This window comes from Girardinichthys multiradiatus, chromosome Y, assembly GCF_021462225.1.
Source record: "Girardinichthys multiradiatus isolate DD_20200921_A chromosome Y, DD_fGirMul_XY1, whole genome shotgun sequence".
Lineage (NCBI taxonomy): Eukaryota > Metazoa > Chordata > Actinopteri > Cyprinodontiformes > Goodeidae > Girardinichthys > Girardinichthys multiradiatus.
The window spans coordinates 9,529,734-9,553,953 of record NC_061818.1 but is presented as its reverse complement, the minus strand read 5'-3'; the positions used below and the strand labels follow the sequence as shown (position 1 = coordinate 9,553,953).

Sequence of the window (24,220 nt, the reverse complement as noted above, 5' to 3'; positions counted from 1 at the left end):
GAAGGAAAAGTAAATGTTAATGGATGTAGCTCCTTTAGTCGTTTCACCTAGAAAGAAAGAACAGATCAACTCTGAGCCAGTTTTCAAGGTTAGAGTCTGAAAGAGAGCACATATAATTAGTTACAGTAAAAGCTCAGTCAATTTCCATGTCTAGGAGAGAGAAAGGGTTAAACACTAAAAGACAGGGCCATTTGGGTCATCGGTAGAGGTTGAGCATTAAGTTGTTGCCAGCAGAAGCTCAGACAATGCCCCTCTCCAGAAAGGTGTCACAGGCAGACACAGAGCCAGGCCAGGTGTAGCTTCTAGGAAGAGAAAAGAGAGAACAAGGTTAAAAGCTGAAATAACAGCAAACAATGCAAAATTGGAGAGTAGTGTGAGAATGTAGCGAAGAGGGTGAAAGTGGTCGTTATGTCCTCCAGCAGCCTAAGCCTATAGCAGCATAACTACACAGATAGTTTCAGTTCAGATTATTTAGTTAAACGGCACTTATTTACAACAATGCCGTCTCAAGGCACCCCACAAAGGGTCCCACTGCTGGTCATTGTTATACTAAAAGCCACAATGATTGGGAGACCTCCCTCTGTCAGACTGATTATAACCATTGGAAAAGAGAAGAGGTCATACAGGTAGCAGAAATGGAGGGTGTTTGCACCTCAACCATAACTGAGCCGGTTTATGCTAAACCTGACTCCCCCTTACTCCAACCAACAGGAAGGGAAGAAGACGGAGGTAAAATATAAGGAAGATAGCTCAGGATAAACTAAGCCACTCTAACTATAAGCTTTATCAAAAAGGAAAGTTTTAAGCCTAGCCTTAAAAGTAGACAGGGTGTCTGCCTCATGGACTAAAGCTGGGAGCTGGTTCCACGGGAGAGGAGCCTGATAACTAAAGGATCTGCCTCCCATTCTACTTCTAGAGACTCTAGGAACCACCAGTATTTGCTCACGTACCTAGCCTGTAGTCGGTTGCTTGGCAGACATGCCAAACGACATGCCAATCTTAGCTATAATAGTTTCAGCTAGTTACAGCTGTAAGTGTTGTAGACACTTGGATATCTCCTGCTCTCATTGGATAAAATGTCATTAAGATGTCGATCTAGACAGATCAACATTTTGTCACAGAAAATGTAAATAACTATCAATTCCAAAATAAATTGTATTGTAGCATCTAAAGCTCAGAACTGCCTATACAGAAAGCTTCAATTATCAAACAGAATGCACCTCTTGCACTTTCAAAAATATTATATTTGATATTTTCTGGAAAAGCCAACAATTATTTAGATGTTGACAGTTTAAAGTAGTTTGTCTTTTTTGCAATTGAGGTGATTCTACTATGTAGAAGGGTGGAGTGGTAAAAATCCAAAACAATTTCTGACCTGCAAAATTGTTTATTAAGAAGTCTTCCTGACTGGGCTGATTTAATTTACATGTTCATATCAAACATAAAATATTTAGCTAATTACTAATGATGTATTACTGGTAAAACAAACTTTACATCTGTTCACCTGACTTGTGGGATAGTTATAGTACCTTTGGGGTCCCTTTGTTGATTTGCATTTGCTTAGTTTGCTTATGTCTTGGGCCGACTCTGGCATTGATCATAACCAAAACAACAAAATCAAAGAAACAGGTTTCTGTATATCGTGGTTTGAGTTAGCTTTAGAGATATGTTAAAGAGCTCTGCCATCTGAGTGAAACTTGAAACAGAGCCGCTTAGGAGTAAACTGAGGGGGTTTAAGCATCTGATCCAGATGCCCATTGACTGCCTCCCTTTTCCAGGCTCATACAAACATGAGGAGATCCCTGGGCAGACCCAGAACTTGTTGAGGGGACTATATATCTCTCCTGGTCTGGAAATGCTTTGGGATGTCTCAGGCTGAACTGGGGACACCATAGAAAGGAATATCTGGTGTTCCCTTCTGGAAACTGTCAGGCCCATGAACTAAATGTCAGATAAGCGGAAGACAATAGATGAACATTTTGGCGCCATATCGTTGACTCATTCCATTTTCTTAAAATGTGTTGTGCTATTTGAAATTTAGTTGTGCTTTTGTGTTTTACTGTACTATCTCATGTTCGGTATTGTGGTGCTTTGGACCAGAGTGCAAACACAAACACAAGAAATGCAAAAGTTGCAGAAAATAAATATAATCGATACTAGATACTTAAGAATTCATTATGATGCTGCAGCCAATGATTTTAAAAGAATCTTCGAGCACAGTTGCGGCCAACATTATTTAGATTTGTGGATAATACACATACTATTTCCAGATATGACCGATGGCGTTCCAAAGCTTTCCACTGCCAAGAACAGATTTCTTGGGAAGATAGCTAAACCCTTTATTTATAAAAAAAAGACATTCCTTGGCTTCAAAGTATGCATGCTGGAAAAAAGGAATGTCAAAAATCTGCCACACAATTACAAATAAACCTTGAGAGATTTTTTTAAATCTCTCCTTTGATCACAAGCTCCTCTCTGATATCTGTGTTTGGCTTTTAGTGTTGTGTAAGAAAGAAATTGATAAAAAGACACGAGAAATGCAGAAACAACAGAGAAACAAATAGAGTTTGTGGAATCTGCAAACCTTTTACCACTGAGACAATGCCTGCTGCTGCTGCTGCCTACAGGAGAGAACAGCAGTGTGAGTGTGTGTGTGGACAACAACGACCATTGACCCAGCAATGGTAAAAACAACCCCCAACCTTGTTCGCAAATTACCTCTTATCTGTGTGTGTTTGATTGTGAGGAAGAGCGAGAGGCAGGGTTTGCCTGCTGCCAAGTAATTGTTTTATTTGACCAAGCTTCAAAGACACAAATTAGATTATGTAGTGTATGAAAAAGGTGTTTGCAAGAAAGACTTAAAAAAATATATAGTTAGTTAGATTGATGACAAATTTGTTAAAAATCTAGAATTCAGATGTAATTGACCCAAAAATAAGTAGTTAAAATAACCCATATGAATTATGCTTTATAAAAAAAACAACTAATTAAACAGTTGTTACTTCCTTGTTCTGGTTTATTTTTTCAAGCAGTTGGATCTTCCACGTAGAGTAGCATTTTAGTTTTAGGCATGGCTCAAATAAATCACAACCGAGGGTTAAGGTTGGGTCAGACGTTTATATAAACCAAAGTTACTATATCTTTAAAAAAATTAGGAATCCCTGATTATGCCACGACGTTGCTAGCTTTTGACAGGTTAATTCACAACATATGAGTTAATTAAAAGCACATCTGTGCAAGTATTTATTACCTGAAAAATCCAAGAAATAAGCCAAGATATCAGGAACTGAATTTTGGAAGCCTCACAAGTGTAGTTGAAACAACTTCTAGATGCCTGAAGGTGTTATGTTTATCTTTTAAAATAATTCTGTGCATGTATAAGTAACATGGGAATGTTCTGCCATCATACCATTGAAACTGTGCGCATCAACCCCAAAACAAATACAAACACCTTTTGAAGATGTTGTCAGAAACTGCGAGAGTGTTATAATCCACAGTGAAATTAATCCTGTAGAAACATGGGCTAAAGTGCCCCTTAGAGATAAAGAAGATATTACTCCAACTTCTTCATAAAAAGACAGATTACAGTTTGCAAATGCAGCCAGGGACAAAGATCTTAATTTTTCATGGACATGTAGTGTGGTCTGATGAAACTAAAATTGAAGCATTTGGCTATTTTGGTCATCATTATATTTGAAAGGAAATAGAAGAAAGCTTGTAAACAAGAGAACACAGTCCTAACTGTAAAGCACGGGAGAGACACGTCATGTTGTGTGGATGTTTTACTGTATTAAAGGCTAGTGCACGTCACAAAACAGATGGCATTATGAGTGCAAGGGCTACTCCTCGTGGGACCCGGCTGGGCCAAGCCTGAACGAGAGATGCAAGGCCATCCCCAGAGCAAGTATTGGAGTACCCAGCCTTCTTGGCACACCTGCTGGGGGTGCCGGAAAGTGCTCCCCTTGGAGACTCTCTAGGGTCTTTCAGCAGGAGGACTTCAATGTCCATGTGGGAAATGAAAGTGACAGAGGGGTATGATTGGGAGGAATAGTCTCCCTGACATGAACCGGACTGGTACTTCGTTATTGAACATCTGTGTCCGTCAAAGATAGTCCATAACGAACACTATGTTCAGGCATAAAGGTGTTAATCAGTGCATTTGGCACCAGAATATCTTGGGCATGACTATGTAGTCGTGTCTTCTGACCTTCAGCTGCATGTCTTGGACTCTCAGGTGATGAGTTGGATCTGCTGGCAGAAAAGGAAGCCTGACAGACTCTGCAGGCCCAAGCATCTAGTGAGGGTCTGCTGGGATCATCTGGATGTATTCAACTCCCACCTCTAGGAGATCTTTTACAGATTCCCGGGGAGGCTGGAGACGTTGAGCCCGAGTTGGACAATGTTCTCTACCTATATTGTCGATGCGGCTGCCCATAAGGTAGGGAAGCTCTATTGTTGATTGTTCTCTACCTCTGTTGTACCCTGATACCCTGATACTATCATCAGATGCCCACTAATTTCATAGTTGTAAAAATATCACTACGCAAATATCATTTGTAAGTTTTTGTTTAGTTTTTTTGTAAATAATTTTTATCTTATCTGGGATGTTTTTTGTATGCTGCACATACAGTAGCTAGAAAAGAAAGCATGATGCGCTGACATGATTACTAATCATTTGGGGGCACACTGACATGCACATGCAAACAAAAGTCAAAGCTTACAAGTCAACCAGGAAACAAAATGTCGCATTTTGAGTGAGTGTTCTCTACTTATAAAAGACACAAGGGTTAATGTGTTTTTTTCATACCCTCAAAACAGCTATATTACTTGTTAGCAAGTCATCTTTTGCCAAAACCAGCTTCAATTTTGGATTGGTTACAAATCAGTGTTTCACAAACAACCAACCCCCTACCTTCAGATCCTCCGCCTGCACTAAAGATCTCTGAGGAAGATGTAAATAGGCTCTTTCAGCGCATGAAAACAAAGAAAGCTGGAGGACCTGATAATGTCTCCCCATCATGCCTGAAAGGCTTTGCAAATAAACTCGCTCTGATGTTCAACAAGTCACTGGAGACGTGTGAGGTCCCCTCCTGTTTCAAACGATCCACCATTATCCCGGTGCCCAAGAAACCCACCATCGTAGGATTAAATGACTACTGGCCTATAGCCCTGACGTCTGTGATCATGAAATCCTTTGAGCGGCTGGTGTTGAAGCACCTGAAAGACATCACAGGCCCCCTGCTGGACCCCCTACAGTTTGCTTACCCACTCCTCTTCTCCCTCTATACAAATGACTGCACCTCAGTGGACTGGTCCGTGAAACTTCTGAAGTTTACAGATTCAATTCAATTTAATTTATTTTATTTATATAGCGCCAATTCACCTCACCATCCTCAACAACACCGTGTCGGCTGTGGACCACTTCAGGTTCTTAGGAACCACCATCTCTGAGGACCTGAGATGGTCTTCACACACAGACACTGTTCAGAAGAAGGTCCAGCAGAGACTGTACTTCCTGAGGCAACTCAAGAAGTTCAACCTTCCACAGGAGCTGCTGGTCATCTTCTACACTGCCATCATTCAGTCTGTCCTGTCTTCATCCATCTCAGTGTGGTTTGGCTCATCCACAAAACAGGACAGGTCCAGACTGCAACGAATAATCAGGAATGCAGAGAGAATAATCAGGACTGACCTTCCCTCCATCCAGGACTTATACAGGTCTAGGGTCAGGAAAAGAGCTGCTAAAATCTCTGCAGACTCCACACACCCTGCACATAAACTGTTCAGAGTTTAATCTTCAGGCCGCCGCTGCAGAGCACTGTTCACTAAAATCAGCCGCCAGAGAGACAGTTTCTTCCCCCAGGCTATTTCTCTGTTGAACATTTAATAGAAAACCAAACAACAGCATACAAATGTTGCAAATGCACCTTTTTATTCATATATGTGTATATTTGTATATTGTATATATGTATACTCTTTATTGCAAAAAACAAAAACCAGAGAGCAAAGTGTACCGGAGTCAAATTCCTTGTTTGTATGTACAAACGTGGCAATAAAGCTGATTCTGATTCTGATTCTCCAGTGAGTGCCCACTTGTATTAGGGCTGACTGGTATATTGTAGAAATATGGAAAATATGGAAAAAAAATGCAGATACCCACATATATCAATTTTGGCAGCCAGAGTTAAAGACTGGATTAAACATGACAAAAGAACAAGAAAACCACACAGAAATAGAGAAAATTAAACAGCTTAATGACAAATGGTACATTAGGCAACATTAGGTCTCTGAATATTCAATTTAACCAATAGAAAGATATTCTTTAGAGAATGATAAACAGTTTTATTGGGATCAGAGTCTTTGGTAATGGTCTTTGATGAGGCAGTCACCGGGATAGGTAGGGCAGTGTATACACAGCAAGTTGGCAATTAATCATTAACTCATTTAAAGCCACACATGCTTACTACACACTCAACGGGCGGAAATTAACCCGGTTACCTGGACAAACAATTACACAGGATAGAAGCATATATCCATAGTTACTGGAAGCCAGATGAACCCATACATGACAAAAATAACCAATTGCAGAAACATAAAAAGGCAGATTTTGGTTTGATGAACCTCAGCTGCTTTTCTTTGCAAGAAGCTCAGATAGATTTTAAAGGCCCTACATCTCTTAGCAAAAGTTGAGCTGTACGCTCTCTTGCAGCCCTTTATTGTGCACAAATTCCTAGATGTTATTTTTGTTGTAGTTTGCAATTTAGCCATTATATAACACTAAATCCTGCACTGTCAAACGTTTATGTGTGGCCTTAAATATTTGTATTTATGCATCAGCCTCTATGGATGAAAAACAAAAGAGCACATTTTCCCATAAAGTTTTTCCTATATGGAATGTTATCATCTGTAAAAGTATGTTTCGGTAGGTAAAACTTAAGCTGTGCCCACTCTTGCAGCGCTGTGTGCAGCATACTAATTCTGCACAATTTCCCAGATGATGTGTTGGTTTAGTTTGCAGTTTAACAGCTGGATGGCACACATTTAGCCCTTGATGCATGGTGCGAAATGTTTAATGTGTGTGCGTCCACCTCTATGGCTGCAAAACATACTCAGACAGTCCACATGAAACCAGGTTTGAGAGTTTCCGCAAAACTCTCATGAAGCGGCTGCGAAACCGACTACATTTGCAACAGGCTCCCAGGGTGGTAAAGTTCAAAGTCATGCACCAGCTACAAACCTGTGAGCCTCCCTACCATCTCCCTCAACATGCATGCGCTTCCGCCTCTCTGCCTGCTCAGATGCTTTTCTCCTAAGCTCCCTGCTTGCTTGCATTCTTTTACTCCTAACTTTTGATCTCTTAGCAAAAATTATGGAAATATTGGACTAAAACTACTTCTTACCAGTGAGTCCCAAGGATTGTTATTATTATTTTTTTTATCCCAAAGGATTATGATGTTTTTATAATCGAACTTGAAAGAAGGACAAGTTGAGGCCAGCTAATCAGCACAAAATGCCTCCCTTCACCACAGAGGACTTCAACAAACCTTTACAGAAATTGGCTGTTTTGGAGGTGAAAATCCATTGACTAGAAGTGAATGTGGAGGTGAACATGGGGTACAACGATGATTCAACTCTGCCTGTGATCCCAAACAGTGACAGCCAGCTCAACAACTCAGCCGGCAATCAGAACACTGAGAATAAACCTACCGGCAGACCACCCTGGCATGTTTTAGGCGCATACCCAAAAAATCAGGGTGGATGACTCACTGGAAGATCTCAGCAATTAAATAAAATAGAATGGCCAGAATTACAGAGAAATGCCCCCGTTTCCCCTGGGAAAAGGAGACTTCGACAGCAAGCTGCTGTCACAACAACTGATAGGAGTGAGACAGCTGGAAATAATGGAATTCCCTCCAAAACAGATTTGCTCCACTACAGAATGAAAACCAGGAAAATGATCCATCTTCTGAGAATAATAAAAGGTTTGAGAACAACCTTCCTTCTAAACAGTCTTCTCCTAAATTGCCAGAGAAAAAGAGCCCCACCGGACCAAGAACCCTAATAGTGGGCAACACAGCTGTGGATGGGATTAAAAACTTCTGCAACAAGAAAAACACAGAAGTTATGATTGGTACCAGTAACGTGGTGTCCAATATTTCAGAGAATATTCTTGCAATCACAAAAGAGCGCCCGACCCTCGAACCCCTTATCATACACTGTGGAGCCATGGATGACGTGGCTAAGAAAAAATCAGAAAGACTGAAGGAGGATTTCACTCGTCTTCTGAATATTGTTGGAGGTCTCAATATCAAGGTGTTTCTCAGCGGACCCTTTGCACCAATTTTCTGTGGAGATGAGGTTTTTTCCAGACTTCTGATGATTAATAAGTGGTTGAAAAAAACATGTGCCACCAACATCTTCCAAATGCCGCAGACCTCCACCACCTCCTAATCTATCTCCTCCTAATCAGGACCTTCAAATCACTTCTCTGTGATACAGTCTGGGCCCCAGTGGTAATTCTATCAGAAATGAGCGTAAGTGTAAAAAGTATTTCTGGGAAAATTTGAGTCTTTTGAATATTTGGCTCTCCAGGTAAAGAGCCCGGTCCGAACCATGTTCTTGAATATTTACAGGCCTCCTAAGTCCAAAACAAACTTTTTCAGTGATTTTAATGAGCTTTTATGATATGTGTTGATTATGACTGTTTAATTATTGTGGGAGACATCAACATTCACATGGACAATCCTGAAGACAGAAGTACAATAGATCTATGTGACACTCTTAGAAATGTTGGTTTGACTCAACATGTTAAACAGCAAACGCACAAACAGGGACATATTTTGGACTTGATCATCACTAAAGGTCTAAACATTTCCAAGGTGTCTGTAACTGATGTTGCTCTATCTGACCACTTTTCTGTTATTTTTGTAAGCATCATCCCCAATGACTCAGTTTGCCAAAGAGACATAATAAGAAAACGCATCTTTAAGGACGGTGCTGCTGAAACCTTTAACCAGAATTACTCTGCTACCTCCACTTTGCCCTCTAACACTATAGATGAGCTGGTAGAGAACTTTCATTCTAAAATCTCGGACATAAATGCAGACTGCGGAAAAACCACAGTGCTGGTATTATTGGACCTTAGTGCAACATTTGACACTGTTGATCACTCCATTTTATTAGAGCGCCTGGAAAACCGGGTCGGCCTTTCTGGTACATCACTCAATTAGTTTAAATCCTACTTGAACGACGGGGACTTTTTTGTGTCAGTAGGTAACTTTACATCAGAGACCACAAAAATCACAGGTGGCATTCCCCAAGGGTCCATCTTAGGGCCCCTTCTATTCAATATCTACATGCTCCCCCTAACTCAGATTTTAATAAACAAGAACGTAAGTTATCATAACTATGCAGACGACACACAGCTATATGGTACGATGTCACCAGGTGACTATGAACCCATTCAAGCGCTGTGTAAATGCTTAGAAGAAATCAATGCATGGATGTGCCAAAAATTTCTTCAGCTGAATCAAAACAAAACTGAAGTAATAATCTTTGGACCAAAGGAAGAGCGTTTAAAAGTTAGCACACAGCTTCAGTTAATACAGCTAGAAACCACCAGTCAGGCTCGAAACCTGGGTGTAGTCATGGACTCAGACCTGAACCTTCAGAGCCACATAAAGACAGTAACAAGGTCGGCTGTCTATCACCTAAAGAATATCTCCAGGATTAAAGGACTAATGTCTCAGCAGGACCTTGAAAAATTAATTCATGCGTTCATCTTTAGTAGAATTGATTACTGCAACGGTGTCTTCACAGGTCTGCCTAAAAGTCGCTCAGACAGCTGCAGTTAGTTCTAGTCCTCACTAGAACTAAGAAAGTGGAGCACATCACCCCGGTTCTAAAGTCCCTACACTGGTTCCCTGTAGCTCAGAGAATAGAGTTTAAAATACTTCTGTTAGTCTATAAATCACTGAATGGCTTAGCACCAAAATACATTACAGACTTGTTGTCAGTGTATCAACCACCCAGACCTGTGATTTTTATTTATTTCTTTACCTCTGTCACTGCGTTACTTAATGGTGTGTGATAAGTATTACAACGCCTAATTTGGCACCTCCAGCTTCGGGCGGTTTCATCTTTACGGTCAGCCTTTTCTGTGCGGCTACCATCCATGTGGACATAGTCTAATTCACTTCTGCAGGTTGTTCTAATACATTTTAAACCCCCTACTTGTGTGGCTCTCTGTAAAAGAATGTTTCTGTAAGTAAAGCTTGAGCCTTGCCCACTCTTGCAGCTCCAAGTGCACTACGCACATTATGTAACAACTCCATCATTGTGTTGTTTGTAGTTTACAGTTTACCCACTAGTTATCACTACATCAAGCACATTGAACCTTTAATAGCAAAACAAGTACAGACAGGACTGTGTAAATATTTTGCATTCATGTGTCCATCCCTTAAAAAAAGGGGGAATTATTTCCATCTGGAGATGTAAACAATGATTTTATTTTTTTTTCTGCCAGTGGTTTCTCTGATATATGCCAAAAAAAACCCAGAAGGATGACAATGATTTGGGTGTCAGCAGATTTAAGTGTCATTAGGTGCTTGAGCCGAATGCCCTAGTTCTGGAGTGAAAATAGGGAAAGTGAGGCAAGTGAGTGAAGTTAGTGAGAGAAGATAAAATGAATCAGGGAGATTACGTAAAGGGGGTGCATGAGGAGGACTGGCTGATAGACAGAAGAAGGTCAGAAAAAAGATTTGCATGTCAAGTAGTGATAGGCTTGTCCTGAGTACAGACGTGCGCTGTCATAAGCTGCAGCATTCACAGTGTGGCCTTGTGTGCATGTTGCTTGTGCATAAAGTGTCATATTACATTTCTACTGGTGTCTTCAGTCAGATTACAGCATTTTAGAGGCTTCTTTTATTTCTGTCAGTGTAAGTGCATTAATTATATAACTTGTGTCAAATGAGTTTTAAATATTACAAAAATACAAGTTATCCTTTTGCAAAAACACAATATAGGACCCTTTCTTTCTTATTGAGGATAAAATCAGCTTACTTTTTTCCATTGTTAACCATGAAATAACAGTAATTACCTGGTTCATTTAAATACACATTGACATTCATGAGGTGCTTTGCATTGACCATTTGTGGTCTAATGTGAGGTAAGGTAAGGTAAGTTTATTTATATAGCGCTTTTCAGTAATGAGACACTCAAAGCGCTGTACATACAATTACAATACAATCACAAAGAAAATAAACACAGATACAGACACAGAAAAATAAATGAAATGATACTACAATCCTTCTAAGAAATCTAAAAATCTATGAATCCTTCTGAGAAATCTAAAAATCTCTGGCCAACATTACAATGATACAGATAACATTAATAATCTTTTGGGTTTTACTGATAAGAGCTGGTTTTAAACCAATCTTTCTAAAGAGGTAATTATATCATTAAGTCCTCTATGTAGGGGAAAGCATCTTGTGCTAAGAGAGAATGATCCTTGGGTTTGCTGGTATAAACACAGTTGTAGTCCAACAATGACAGTCATTTGCATCCATTGAAATTTAACTAAGCAATCACTGAGTTCTAACCAAGGAAGCTGAGTCACTGGTGTGAAAACAGCTTTTGTTCAATTTTTTAAGAAACTAGTATTATTTTCCTTTCACTGGTAAATCTAAAAATCTATGAAAAGGAGAATAAATGAAGAAATGAAATCCACATTTAGGTAAAAATAAGGAGCATGGGAAAGCAACACACACAAGCAAAGATTTTGCAGGGGCATGGTGGACTCGTGAGGGTGCCAATATTTAAGTATGATCATGTGTGCAAAGAATTAGACTATCAACACTGACGAAGGGGCCATTGTCCTTGAAAAAGAGATGGGAGTTTTATCAAACAGCCATACAGTTCAGTTCACAGATGAGGTGGGTTGCTGGGGCAGAGTGTCATGTTTACAGAACATCCAGGATAAATGTTTTGATAAGAAGCCTGTGAAGGCCATATCGGGGCCCCTGAATTAGACAAACAAGAAATGTTTTGGTTCAGGCCGGCTGTGATTTTCCGCCTGCCTTCAAAGTCTTACTGGCATTCTCAATTTCAAATCCAAATAGCCAAATTTCTGGTACTTTCAGTAGATCCTGAGCAAATAACTTTCTCCAAGATTAAATCATATCACCTTTGAGTCTGGGAAACGCAGCCAGCCTGCGATCCTGTTCAAGGATCGCATCCAGCTTGCGATTCTGCTCTCTTAACATATCAGTCTGAGTGCTGAAAGCTCTAAAGATCCCTTCAAACATCCCAGGCAGCTTTGGAGTGCTTTGAACAGCTGCCGATGTTTTACAAATCTTTCGATAAGCCAGGTAACCGCCAAACAAACTCCAAAAAGCAGAAATCCTGTTATCAGAAATCCAATCATGTACAAATCTTCCACGTCCTCGACTGACATTGTTGTCAGGCACACAATCTTCCACTGCTGCCAGGAATCCATTGCGTATCCGGAGAAGAACGTCCCGTCTGGACAAGAGGGTTCGCCTTTACCCTGTCTTCCCATCGAGAAAATTTGATCGATTGTATTGAGAGACCAGCTGACCAAATCCATAATGAAAATTAGAAGGATATGCGAACAGCGGCTCTAAGAAAAACATAGACAAAAAGATGAAGCAGGGCAAAAAATGGGGGAGGATCAAGGAGAGAGTGGAAAAGCGTCTGACCCCACCGAGAGCAGAAGAGAAAAGCTGTGGGTGTGTAGAGAGGACAACATGAGGCAGAACCTTAAATGCAAACATTAAGGTGCAGTTGTGGTTGATAAAGGGAAAATAGCTTGCTGGTGTGCGTCACATGGTTTTGAATGTCTGGACTTTCTTTGGTGTACACCATTTATGGGTTTTGGATGTTAGTATAGATCGTACACAATGTTTTACAAATGAGACCTCAGGACTGCAGAACAATTGATAGGGAAATATCTCTAAAATTCAGAGACTCCTGGGTATTTCATTAGCTTCTCTGGCCCGCATGAATTGTTTGCAGGTAAGTTAACAAACCTTATGTTGCCCCATCTATATTCCTCCCGCCGGCAGGGAAAAATAACAAGGCTTTAGTGTGCAGCATATAATCACAGAAACAATCACATGTAAAACTTCTCTCTTCACAACATAAGCATGTTTGCTACACAACTAAGACAAATAGTTCTGATATTAAAGAATATTTGTCCAAGTGTTACATGTTTTTGTGTGTGCATGTGGGAAGATGAAGTGGAAATAAAAAAGACAAATGTCAGCCTATCTTTGGTTTTATCAGATACAGAATTTTTATTTTTTTATTTTTTTATTAAAGTTGCTTCATCTGTTCAGCATTCACTTTTAAAGGTAAAACATCTTCAACATTTCAAATGCAGGCAGGACAAAAGTCACTGCTGGTAATGTTTTCAAAGTAGTGCTATAAAAGTGGAAGAAAAATTATAAATGGTTTTTGAAAATAAATAAATAAAACAAAGCTGGTTCCCCTCTGGGGAGTGAGGCATCTCATGGATTTTAAAAACTACAACTGGCTCTGACTCACATATTTGTAAAAGGTAATTATATCATATATGGTCCCAAAATCATGTCTTTTGCATCACATAGCTCTTTGTGTAGTTTACAAATTTTTTCCCCGGGTGATATACTGTACAAACCTAAACACCCACATATACAACAACTCATCAGCATTGTTTGCATTCCCTTCTCTTTTCTACAAGTTTTACACTCTGCTTCAACATAGGAATGGTGCTGTTTCCCCAACCAGAGGTAAAGGGAAGTACAGCAGGCGATCGTGACCTCATGCTGCAATCTATACCATGCAGACTGAGCTGAGAACCATTGTAATGGACCAAGTCAAAGCTGCCCCTTTGTTTGTGCTGGTAGAGAGGCAGAAAGAGAGCGGAAATGCACTTCAAAGTGGGAAAGCAGAGAAGAGGAGAATGGCTTGATGAGAGGGGAAGAGGTGTCAGAGAAAATAAAGAAGAGGAGAAAAGAGCTGCATCCTCATGGTGAAAGGTTTTATTCCATTAAAGGTTTGGTGCATGCAACTTTAAAGGACTACAATAAAATTCCTTCACTCTTTCCTGTTTGGAAGACCCCAAACTTTGAAATGTAACCCTCAACGGCTTTTTAAGTTAGGAGGATGATGCAAATTTCTCAAAAGAAATAAATGTCATAACTAACATTTTTTTTTTTTTTTTTTTTATATAGATGAAAATAGGCAGGACAGTGTGAGCAGTCTGATGTAAATTGTTTCTGAGCTCAGAATGTTCCAGTGCATTGTGGGGGGAGACTGTGTGTGTTCAGGCTGCCCTGGCATGCTGCCAGTCTCTGGGTGTCTCATTACCACTGTGCCTGCATAAGTGTGCATGTGGGTCTTTGTATCTCTATGTGTGTGTTTGTGTGTGTATGTGAGCACGCTGTGGGAGCATGTCAGTCTGACGGGCGTAACCATGGCAATGCCAGAGCAGGTTCCAGATGTAATGCATCATATTTCTGCATGGAGGAGCTCAGCCATATTCACATACACACACAGATTAGCTTCATCAGGTCTCACTGAAATATCTCTGTTGCCCTTTAAATATTTCCCTATTCCGAGAGGGAAGGTTAGCTGACAGGGAACACACATAAATATGCATACAGTGCCTTGCAGAAATATTTACACCTTTGCACATTTGTGGTCCTTACGACCACAAATGTATGTTTTTTATTGGGATTTAATGTGACAGACCAACACAAGGTAGAACACTATTGTGAAGTGGAAGAGCAAAGAACAACATGGTTTTATTTAGAAATCTAAATCTGAAAAGTGTGGCAATGCATTTATATATTGCCTCCTGTCCTCTGATTACAATAAACAAAATTCACTCCTACCAATTGGCCTTAAAAGGTAACCTTATTAATAAACAGAGTCCACATGTATGTAATTCAGTCTCAGTACAAATCCAGGTGTTCTATGAAGGCCACTGAGGTTTATTGGAGAACATCAGTGAACAAACAAGATCATGAAGACCAAATAACACAACAGACAGATCAGGGAAAAAATGTGGAGAAGTTTTAATATTTGATGGAACATTGTTCAATTACTCATCTAAAAATGTAAAGAGTACAGCACAGTTGTAAATGCACCAATACATAGCTACCCACCTAGACATACAGCTGATTTAGGATCAGAGAAACAATGAAGAGCCTCATGATAACTTTGGAGGAGTTGCAAAGATCAAAGTGGCAGAATCTGTTGGCAACTATCTGTCAACAGCTATTAGCTGGTCACTCCAAAAATCTGACCATTACTGAAAATGGTAAAAAGAAAACCATTGTTCAAAAAGATTCACTTTAAAGTTTGCTATAATCCACATAGGGGACTCAAATAGTACAAATGGTGCTCTGTTCAAAGGAGACTAAGATCAAATCCTTTTTTGTCTACATTCAAAACACAATGAATGGTGGAAGACTAACACTAAACATCACCATCCACACAAGGAAACATGGTGGTGGCAGCATCATGCTTTGGGAATGCTTTCTTTAGCAGCTACATGGAAGCTGGTTGAAATCAATGGAATGGATGGAGCTAAAGACAGGGCAATCCTGTACACTCAAACGTTTTTTTATTTCTCATTTCTTATATTCCCATTTTTATACCATGTATCATCTTCCTCCCTTTTCACAATCGTACACTGCTTTTTGTTGGCCCTTCACATCAAATCCCAATAAAATACATTTAAAATGTATAGTTGTAACATGACAAAATATGAGGTGTGTTGGGGTTGTGAATACTTTTACATTTTCCCACAGAGCAAAAGTACAACATAATGTCAAAATAAAAGTTTTAAAGTTGGGATGTGATTCTTTCATTTTTAAAACTAACCATGCATATAATCTAATTCTAACATTTTTTATAATTGAGTTTTTGACTGTAGTTTTTAAATCTATAATCTAATCAGTTGGCTTTTTGATAAATTATTTGTATTAATGACCAGTGATGGGGAGGAAGCAGAAGAAAAATATCTGTTGAGCAAAAAATGCCTTGCTGAACGTCTGAGACCAAAACTTTGAAAGCACATTGTATTTCCCTGGGCCCATATACCTACACTCAGGCCCTGCTTCCCTATAAACTTCTTTCATTTCATCTCTTCACCCCATCCCGCTTCACTCTTTCTTGCTATCTTGTCCTCTTCATGCAGCAGACCTCCAATAAAACCAAGTTCCTTTGGCAGTTAATGCTTTGAGTGCAGGAGCCCTGTTTATGTGAGAGAACGGAGGGCATGTATAAAACAGGAATATCAAAGTGTCTGTGTGTCACTGGATTAATGTGAGTGTGTAGAGTTTCTATCTACATGACTTATTCATGTCAGCATTGTGTTACAAGCGATCCAAATAAAAATAATCAGGAAGACATATTCCCACCGACTTAAAAACTAAAGAGTTAAATGTGAGATCTTGAGATTTTAAGTTAAAGAAAATATTTAGAAATATGATACATTTATAATCCTGCGATAAGTATTTGCAGGCAAAGGACAATTTTAAAGCTGCTCAGTTTTCCTCAAAAGTCAGGGACCAGATAATTAACATCTCCGTCTTAGGTGTATTTGAGTTGCAAGTTGGAAAACCTGTGGGATTTGGCAACTGTTGGTGTCCAAGATGGGCACTGCAAGCTAATAACAATGTATTTATCTTAACTATGCTGGGACATGTTCACTGCAAGAGGTGGTTCAGTACTCTGTGTGTGAATGAGTTAATAAAATACAAACCTAACCTAGAAGTGAAAATAAAAAGCATATTAGTGCCGCGACCATACATTTTATCTGCATGGTGGCCATCTTGGATTTAAAGACTGAGGACTCATAAAGAACCGCTGACTTCAGGAGGGTAGGATTACCAAGTTCACTGGAAGTCCCGATTTATTTTTTTTTGTCATGGCTCTAAATCTCAGCAAAGTTTAAATACAACAGGTACTTACAAATTATTCTCAAAAGTATACACACTCTGTATATCAGGGGACTGAAGGAGCTGCAGGGATTTTTAAAAAGTACTGATTGTGTTTTACTTGTGGTAGTGATTCCCCTACTCTATACATAGGTAAGGGAGTTGGGTTGTGAGACAGAAGTCTTTTCTTTGAAAGACTTGGTCAACAACCATACTGCGGTAGGCTGATGTGTTTAAACAATGCTCAGTTGGTATTAAAGGACACAAAATGTGGCAATAAAATATTTCCCATACCATTAAACCACCACTACCATCCTGATTCATTAAAAAAAAATGAATCCATGTTTTTTTACACCAAATTCTAACCTTACAATATAAATATTGCAATTTGTGCAGTTCTGGCAAGCCTGTGTGAATTATAGCTACAGTTCCACATCCTAGTGGACTGGAGAAGCACCTGGTGTGATTTTCTGCGACTTCAAGATTTAACTTGTCAAGCAATGTCGCTGTGAACAAACAGAAAGTGAAACTCAACAGAAAAGTTGGGTCAACATAAAACTGAAAGTAAAGGTGTTGAATAAAAAGAATGAAAATAAAACTAAAGTATACTAACAAGAAGAACACAAAATAGACACAAAACCAAAAATGTTGAATGCATTGTTCCCTCGTTATGTTGCATGTTTTATGGATGTTAACAGTAACATGCAAATAAGAAAAAAACCTTTTTGATTATTCATATTTTAGCAAAGCTTTACAGCAGAAAACCTCTTCCTCCTTTCTGTCTGTCTGACTTTATCTCTCTCTCTCTCTCACACACACACACACACAGATGGAAAATCTTGGGGCAACTGTGCTTCTAATTTTATTTTGCTTTCCAGAGGTTTTTATGTTTTTTATTCTTGCACATGCAGAACACAAGTGTGGCATTTGGATGTGATTGTTATTCTCCTAGCCTAATGTTCACCTCAGGCTACTATCAAACAGCGAGCTGAACAGACACTGCCCAGGAGATGGATTTTTATTGTTTTATTTACCTTTTTAGCAGAGATGAGTGATTTTCAATGGGATCCAGATTCTAACGATAAATAAACAACACTGCATTTAATAAGAAACAGAGGAGAAAATAAATGTATTTTTAAAACCTATGTTTTGAACAAGTTCAGATACAGCCAAAACCTGACTAAGCAGGCCAAACTGCTTGACAGTGCTCCCACAATGATATGACACTGAAATGAGTACTGAAAATCAGAACTGCTCACCGAAGTGTTTTAAGTCTGAAAATATCCAACTATATGAATCAGTGGGATGCAAACTTTTTTTAACAGTCAGTTTTTAGTTAGTGTTAATGCCACCATTTTGACCAGGACTCACTAGAAGAAGAGATCTTTTATCTTAGTTTATAGTTTAAACTAATTTAATAATAACAACAATAATAGTTGCTCAAGGGGACCTTCTTGACAAAAAGGTCTTGTTCTGCTTCTTTAGCAAAGCTGTGTGCATCAGAATGTAGCAGGTCTTTTTTTACTCCAATGACAGCAGCCTTATTCCAATGATTCCCACCCATTTCCCTCCACCATGCATGGTAATCAGCTGTTGCCATAGGCGAGCAAATTAAATGCTCACTCAATCTAGGGTACAGAAGGACGTCGACGTCATGCTCACAAATAGCTTTGAAAGTGTGTGTTCATCGCTTGTGAGTGCAAGATCTTCATCTTGTAAAAATATCTTTACTGGTGACTCATTTGAATCTCTCTTTTTTAGACACATGTTTTAGGAGGACATATTCTACACAGATAGAAGTTTTCCTGCTTCAGAAAGTCGTCTCAGCCTCACGCTTGCGACCATAAATAAGGTGTCTAGACAGCCCAGCCGTGGACCTGCCCTCTGGTGGGGGTTCCACATACAGATCAACAGAATGTGGATCATTTTGCGGGTGGATGGTAGGCTGGTAATAAATATGCAGGATCTATGCCCTCCTTGAGAAAAAAAACTGATTCATCCTATTGCCTTACTCTGCTGGCAATACTAATAAAAAAAGCAGAGGGAAAACTGTCTAGGCTGAAGACTCTGCACACCGCAGAGATTTCCCTTAAAATACTTTTTCTCCCATTTGTTTGTTTATTAGGACCCTTCTTTTTTTGTACAGGCTTTCTCGATCTTTTTATGTCCACACATTATTAGCTTTTCCAAACATTCATTATGACTACTTGAAAAGGTTGCTGATTTAAGTTGTACTGGGCACATACTGTAGATTTTGAACTAAAGATGATCAGAGATCCTAAACATCATAAAAGGTGAAAGAGCATTTAGTTTAATCAGATTCCAACTTAAGTGCCATTTGCAATCCACAGTGTCAGCTCATATTTTTGTACAATTTTTACATCCTGCAAGACACCTCTATTGTTTGGATATGACAGTAAGGAATTAAAACCATCTTTTTTGTGTGTGCTTGGTAAAATACATAATTCTAATTTTTAACTACTACTACCATATACTTTTAACAGGAAAAAAAAGCTGAATTGTTACTTCTTCTACTTGAATCCTTGATTTTTAAAAGCTGGATGGCATCTGAAATACAATGCCTTGCAAACATATTCATACCCCTTGCACTTAGTCATATTAGTCATGTCATGAACGTTGGGTTTTTATTGAAATTTTAGGTTATAGATCAATACCAAGTTTTACCTTATTGCAAAGTATAGAATATGATGTATTGTTTTTTTTTTTTTTTTCAAATAATCTTAAAAGTGTGGGATGCATTTATGTGGAAGGCAAACCTCTGCTCAGGTGTCTAAGTTCTTGACCAGCCTTTTTGTCTCTACTAAAGAAAAGAACACACTGCAGGATGCCACCACCAGGTTTCAGAGTGGTGTGTGTGTTCATATTAGCGTGCAGTATGATATTTCTGCCAAAAAAAAGCCTATTATAAGTAAGCAAAGAAGTTCAGGTTTGGTCTCATCTAACTAGAATACCTTTTGCCATTTGTTTGCAGTGGCTCATGGTTTCTGGCAACCTGTAAATAGGACTTCTAATGTCTCTTCTTGCCACTCCAACTTAACGGCCAGATTTGTGGAAGGAACCATAAATAATTGCCTTTTAGACAGATTCTCCGGCCTCTGAAGCCAATTGTTTGCACTGGGTGTTTTTAGGGGTATCAGAGTAAAGAGGCTACATCCCACAGGCTGCATTTCCCTGATGCAAACAATAACAGTGCACTTTATGGCTTTTAGAAATGTCAGCACCCATCTGTTGTTCATGGAATGAAGGCTGCATTACCAACTACATACACAAAATGTAGATTTAATGCAACACAAAACTGAGAAAAAAAAGTGCAATGTTAACCAGTTAGAGGCCACAGTTTGCCAGGTGGTTTGCACTCTCTCAAAAAGAGGTGAGGTTGGATTTAAACCCATTCTTAAACAGGACAACACTGGCCCTTGGCAAAGGCACAGGCTCACAGTCGCTGCAGCTTGAGAGGCTCATTGTTATTCTGCACACAGTTGTGGTCACAGACAGGGCCAGGCAGGCAGAAATCTGGACACACACACACACACACACACAGTAGGGGGTGGCAAGTTGTCAGGACACCTTACAAATGCTAAATTCCAAACCAGATTAAGAAACACAAAAGCGGGTCTAATTTGCATGAACACAATCACTCAAGCTGCAGCACACACATTCCATCAGTTCCAGAGAAACATCTGCCCTCAGCAGACTCCCTCAACACTCATCTCCTATAGAGTATAAAGAACACCTAAACCATCACAAGAGTCTTGGTGTTACCAGTGTTTATGTCTGTTGTTTTGAGTGGTGTTAAAACGAATGCGTCTGGATAGGTACAATCGAAGATCGCTGTCCGACTCTGCATGTCTTAAACTTGACTTTGACTTTCCTAAACAGAAGACCCACGGCTGTCCAAAACAGACCTTTAGACTCGGTGTACGTAATACTGTGATTATGGTATTGATTGCAGTTAACAACCAATTTCCCCACTATTTTTTATCTTTTTCATTATTACGATGTGAACCATCAGCACCACTGTCGCTTAATTTAATGATTAATTTAATGATGATCACTTAGATCCATATCAGACCTAGGATTGAGGACAGTTGAAGCCCATCAAAGTTGCCGAATAAATTATTGGAAAGCATCGTTTTAATGAAATATTGCATCCAAGCAGCCCATTATACTGATGTTGTGATTCAATGTATTCCCCTGGGTACAATCTTCTACTGATCAATGATGAAGGGAATCTTTTCAGGAAATGTTTTTGGGTAGAATTAACTTTGTTTTGACTTGAATGATGAACTATGATTCCTTAAATGGGCAGCACAGTGATAATGCTGTTTGTAGAACTGGGTTTGAATCCTGGCCAGAGCATTTCTCCTCTTTTGCTTTTCATGCATGGGTTCTTTCTGGGTACTCTAGCTTCCTCCCACTGACCTCTCTAATTTGCCCTCAGATGTGAGTTTGTATGGTTGGTTGTCCTGGTGGTCTCTGTGTTGCCCTGTGCTAGGCTGTTGACTTGTCCAGGGTGTATTCAGGACAAGTCACCAGGCTCAGATTGTCCAAATTTACACAGGTAATTCAAGACAGGCAGAGGAATCATTCATACTTGCATGTTCTTTACCCTGCATAGGCAAATGGGATAAAGAACATGGATGGATGGATGATAGTACCTTCAGACCATCTTAATTACCCAAGTAAATTGAAAAACCTACCAATCTATGAAGATTGTGTTAATCTGCCACAATTTATTTGCCTTTGTCCTCCCTTTTTCCTTTTATCAGACTAAATCTGAGAAAAATATGTCACATTTACTGAAAGCTCAAACAATATCCAAACTCACAACCCAAAAACAGGCCACATAATTACCACATAAATGTGCTAAAATGTATAATGTTGTTATTATATAAATTTTGGACAAATTTATGTATAAATACCTGTACACCCTGTAAGAAACCACTCAATAGATACAAGTGCAAAGCTCCCCAAACCGTCCTCACAAGTGTTTGCTGATGTAGAGGACCCTAAACAAGCCAATTTGCATATGTCCACACACGAACACGAACACACACACACACACACACACACACACACACACACACACACACACACACACACACACACACACACACACACACACACACACACTCTTCGGGCAGACCTGGCACTATGCCAGAGCTGAAACACCAGCATTCATCAGTAGCACAAAAGAAGGGAACACGGATGAAAGAAAGAAAGAAAGAAAGAAAGAAAGAAAGAAAGAAAGAAAGAAAGAAAGAAAGAAAGAAAGAAAGAAAGAAAGAAAGAAAGAAAGAAAGAAAGAAAGAAAGAAAGAAAGAAAGAAAGAAAGAAAGAAAGAAAGAAAGAAAGAAAACAGGCACACAAATAAGGAGCAAACAGGAAGGAAGTTGCTGCAGCGGATGTTAGGACAACAGGCTACAACACGAGGCTGAAGTATAAATCTGACAAAGCATACATTGTCTCTGGTTCATGCTACTATGGAAGAGCAGGAGGGATGCTTTTATTGAGTGCTACAGGGCGCACCTCTCTGCCTCCCTGGATCGTTGTGCATCCATCTTATCTATTCTCATATGTGCTTTTCACACATATCTGTTAAATATCATCATTTTCTTTATCATTTCAAATTTGGCTCAAAGCAGAGCCTTTTGTTCCTCTACAGCACTATTGCTGCACAGTTGTTGACTTTTAGCTGGTCGGTCATAAATGGTAACAGTGTGCTACCTTCTGTCTGCTGAGTGTCCCACACCAGAAGTAACACACATTGAAGTGCAAAAGGACAATATTTTCACAATTACAAGCGTTAGAGCAAAACAGTAAAAAGATCGCGTTGAAATTTAATAGCTGAGCCTGAGGATAAAATCAGCAGAGGGTACCTTTTCTTCTGTAAGCGCTGAAGATGCCAGACTGTCTGGAGTGTCCTTGCATCCCTCTGTCGAAGGGTTGGATGACAGCCAAGTCGGGGCATCCCTCACAAACAATTTCCCCTGTTCAGTCCCAGTATCCCTTAGCGCTGGTTTCTTCTCACAGCAATCCAACATGGAAAACACGGAAAGGCACACAGAGGCTGGATCTTTGCCATGTCTTCATGTGGAGAGTCAATGAAGCACAAAACGGTTGGGTAGAAATCAGCAGACAGAGGGCACAACCATCCAAGCTAACATTGGTGAACATGGTTTTTCTTTTGGTGCAAAATAAAATCCTGACTAGGAAGCCACAATGCATAATCTTCCTGTGTCAGTGCATGTTTGTCCTTGCAAAGTCCTGCCTTGGTTTGTGTGATGTGTGAACTCTGCACAAGAAAATAAAGGAGAATATCTGTTGTGTTCAATGAGTGTGTGTTTTCCTGGCGTACAGATTATATGAAGGGCTGTTGCAGCTCACATTCTTTTGGTTCTGCATTCAGGGGCATGTCCAGAAAGTTTTTAAAGGGGATCAGATGGCGGCAACAGATAAACTTGGGTTGGCCAAGTTTATCACCAAGCCAAACAAGCCAACTAAAACACAATTTCATCAGTTTTACTATGCTGTCATTACACATGCACATCTCAACGGGCCATAATATCACTGAAAAGTTTATTTATTTAAGCAAATAAATTTATTTAAGCAACCGAATTCAAAAGTGAAATCCAAAGTCATCACACAGATTGCCATATTTTATGCTTTTATTTGTATTATTTTTGATGATTTATGCCTTGCAGCTAATTAAACCCCAAAATTCAGTTTGTTAGAAAATAAAAATAGTACATGAGGCTAATTCCCAAAAGATTATACTACAAAAATGTCATGTTATTGATGTTATTCGTGTTATTGTTACTACACAATCAACTGACTGACATCCTCCACAAAGAAGGTTAGCTACACAAGATCATTGGTAAAGAAGCTGGCTGTCCACACAGTGTTGAGTGCCAAGCACTACAATTGTTGCATTCATGACATCCTTTTCAGTAGGTCGACATTTATAGCCCTTACAAAAGTATTCATCTCCTTTTTTCATATTTTGTTGCCTCACAACCTGGAATTAAAATTGGTTGTTTGTGAGTTTGCACTTTTTCATTTACAGAACACGCCAAAAACTTTGCAGATGTTTTTTTTTTTTGTAAAGCAAATAGGACAAAAGAACAGAAAACCTCAGCGTGCATAACTGTTACCCCCAAAAGTCAGTACTTTTGTAGAGCCACAGTTTGTGGCAACTACAGCTGCAAGTTGCTTTGGATAAGTCTCTAAAGCTCTTAAAATGTTGGATT

General features: G+C 39.4%; 1 long non-coding RNA gene across 1 annotated transcript in view; it reads left to right on the top strand.

The window, feature by feature from the left end:
• Positions 1 to 24,220, top strand: part of LOC124864122 — a 38,551-nt gene that overhangs the window by 1,528 nt on the left and 12,803 nt on the right. Inside the window, exon 2 of the long non-coding RNA XR_007037265.1 lies at positions 4,235 to 4,438. This is a non-coding gene — a long non-coding RNA (uncharacterized LOC124864122). The remainder of the gene's footprint in view (positions 1 to 4,234; positions 4,439 to 24,220) is intronic.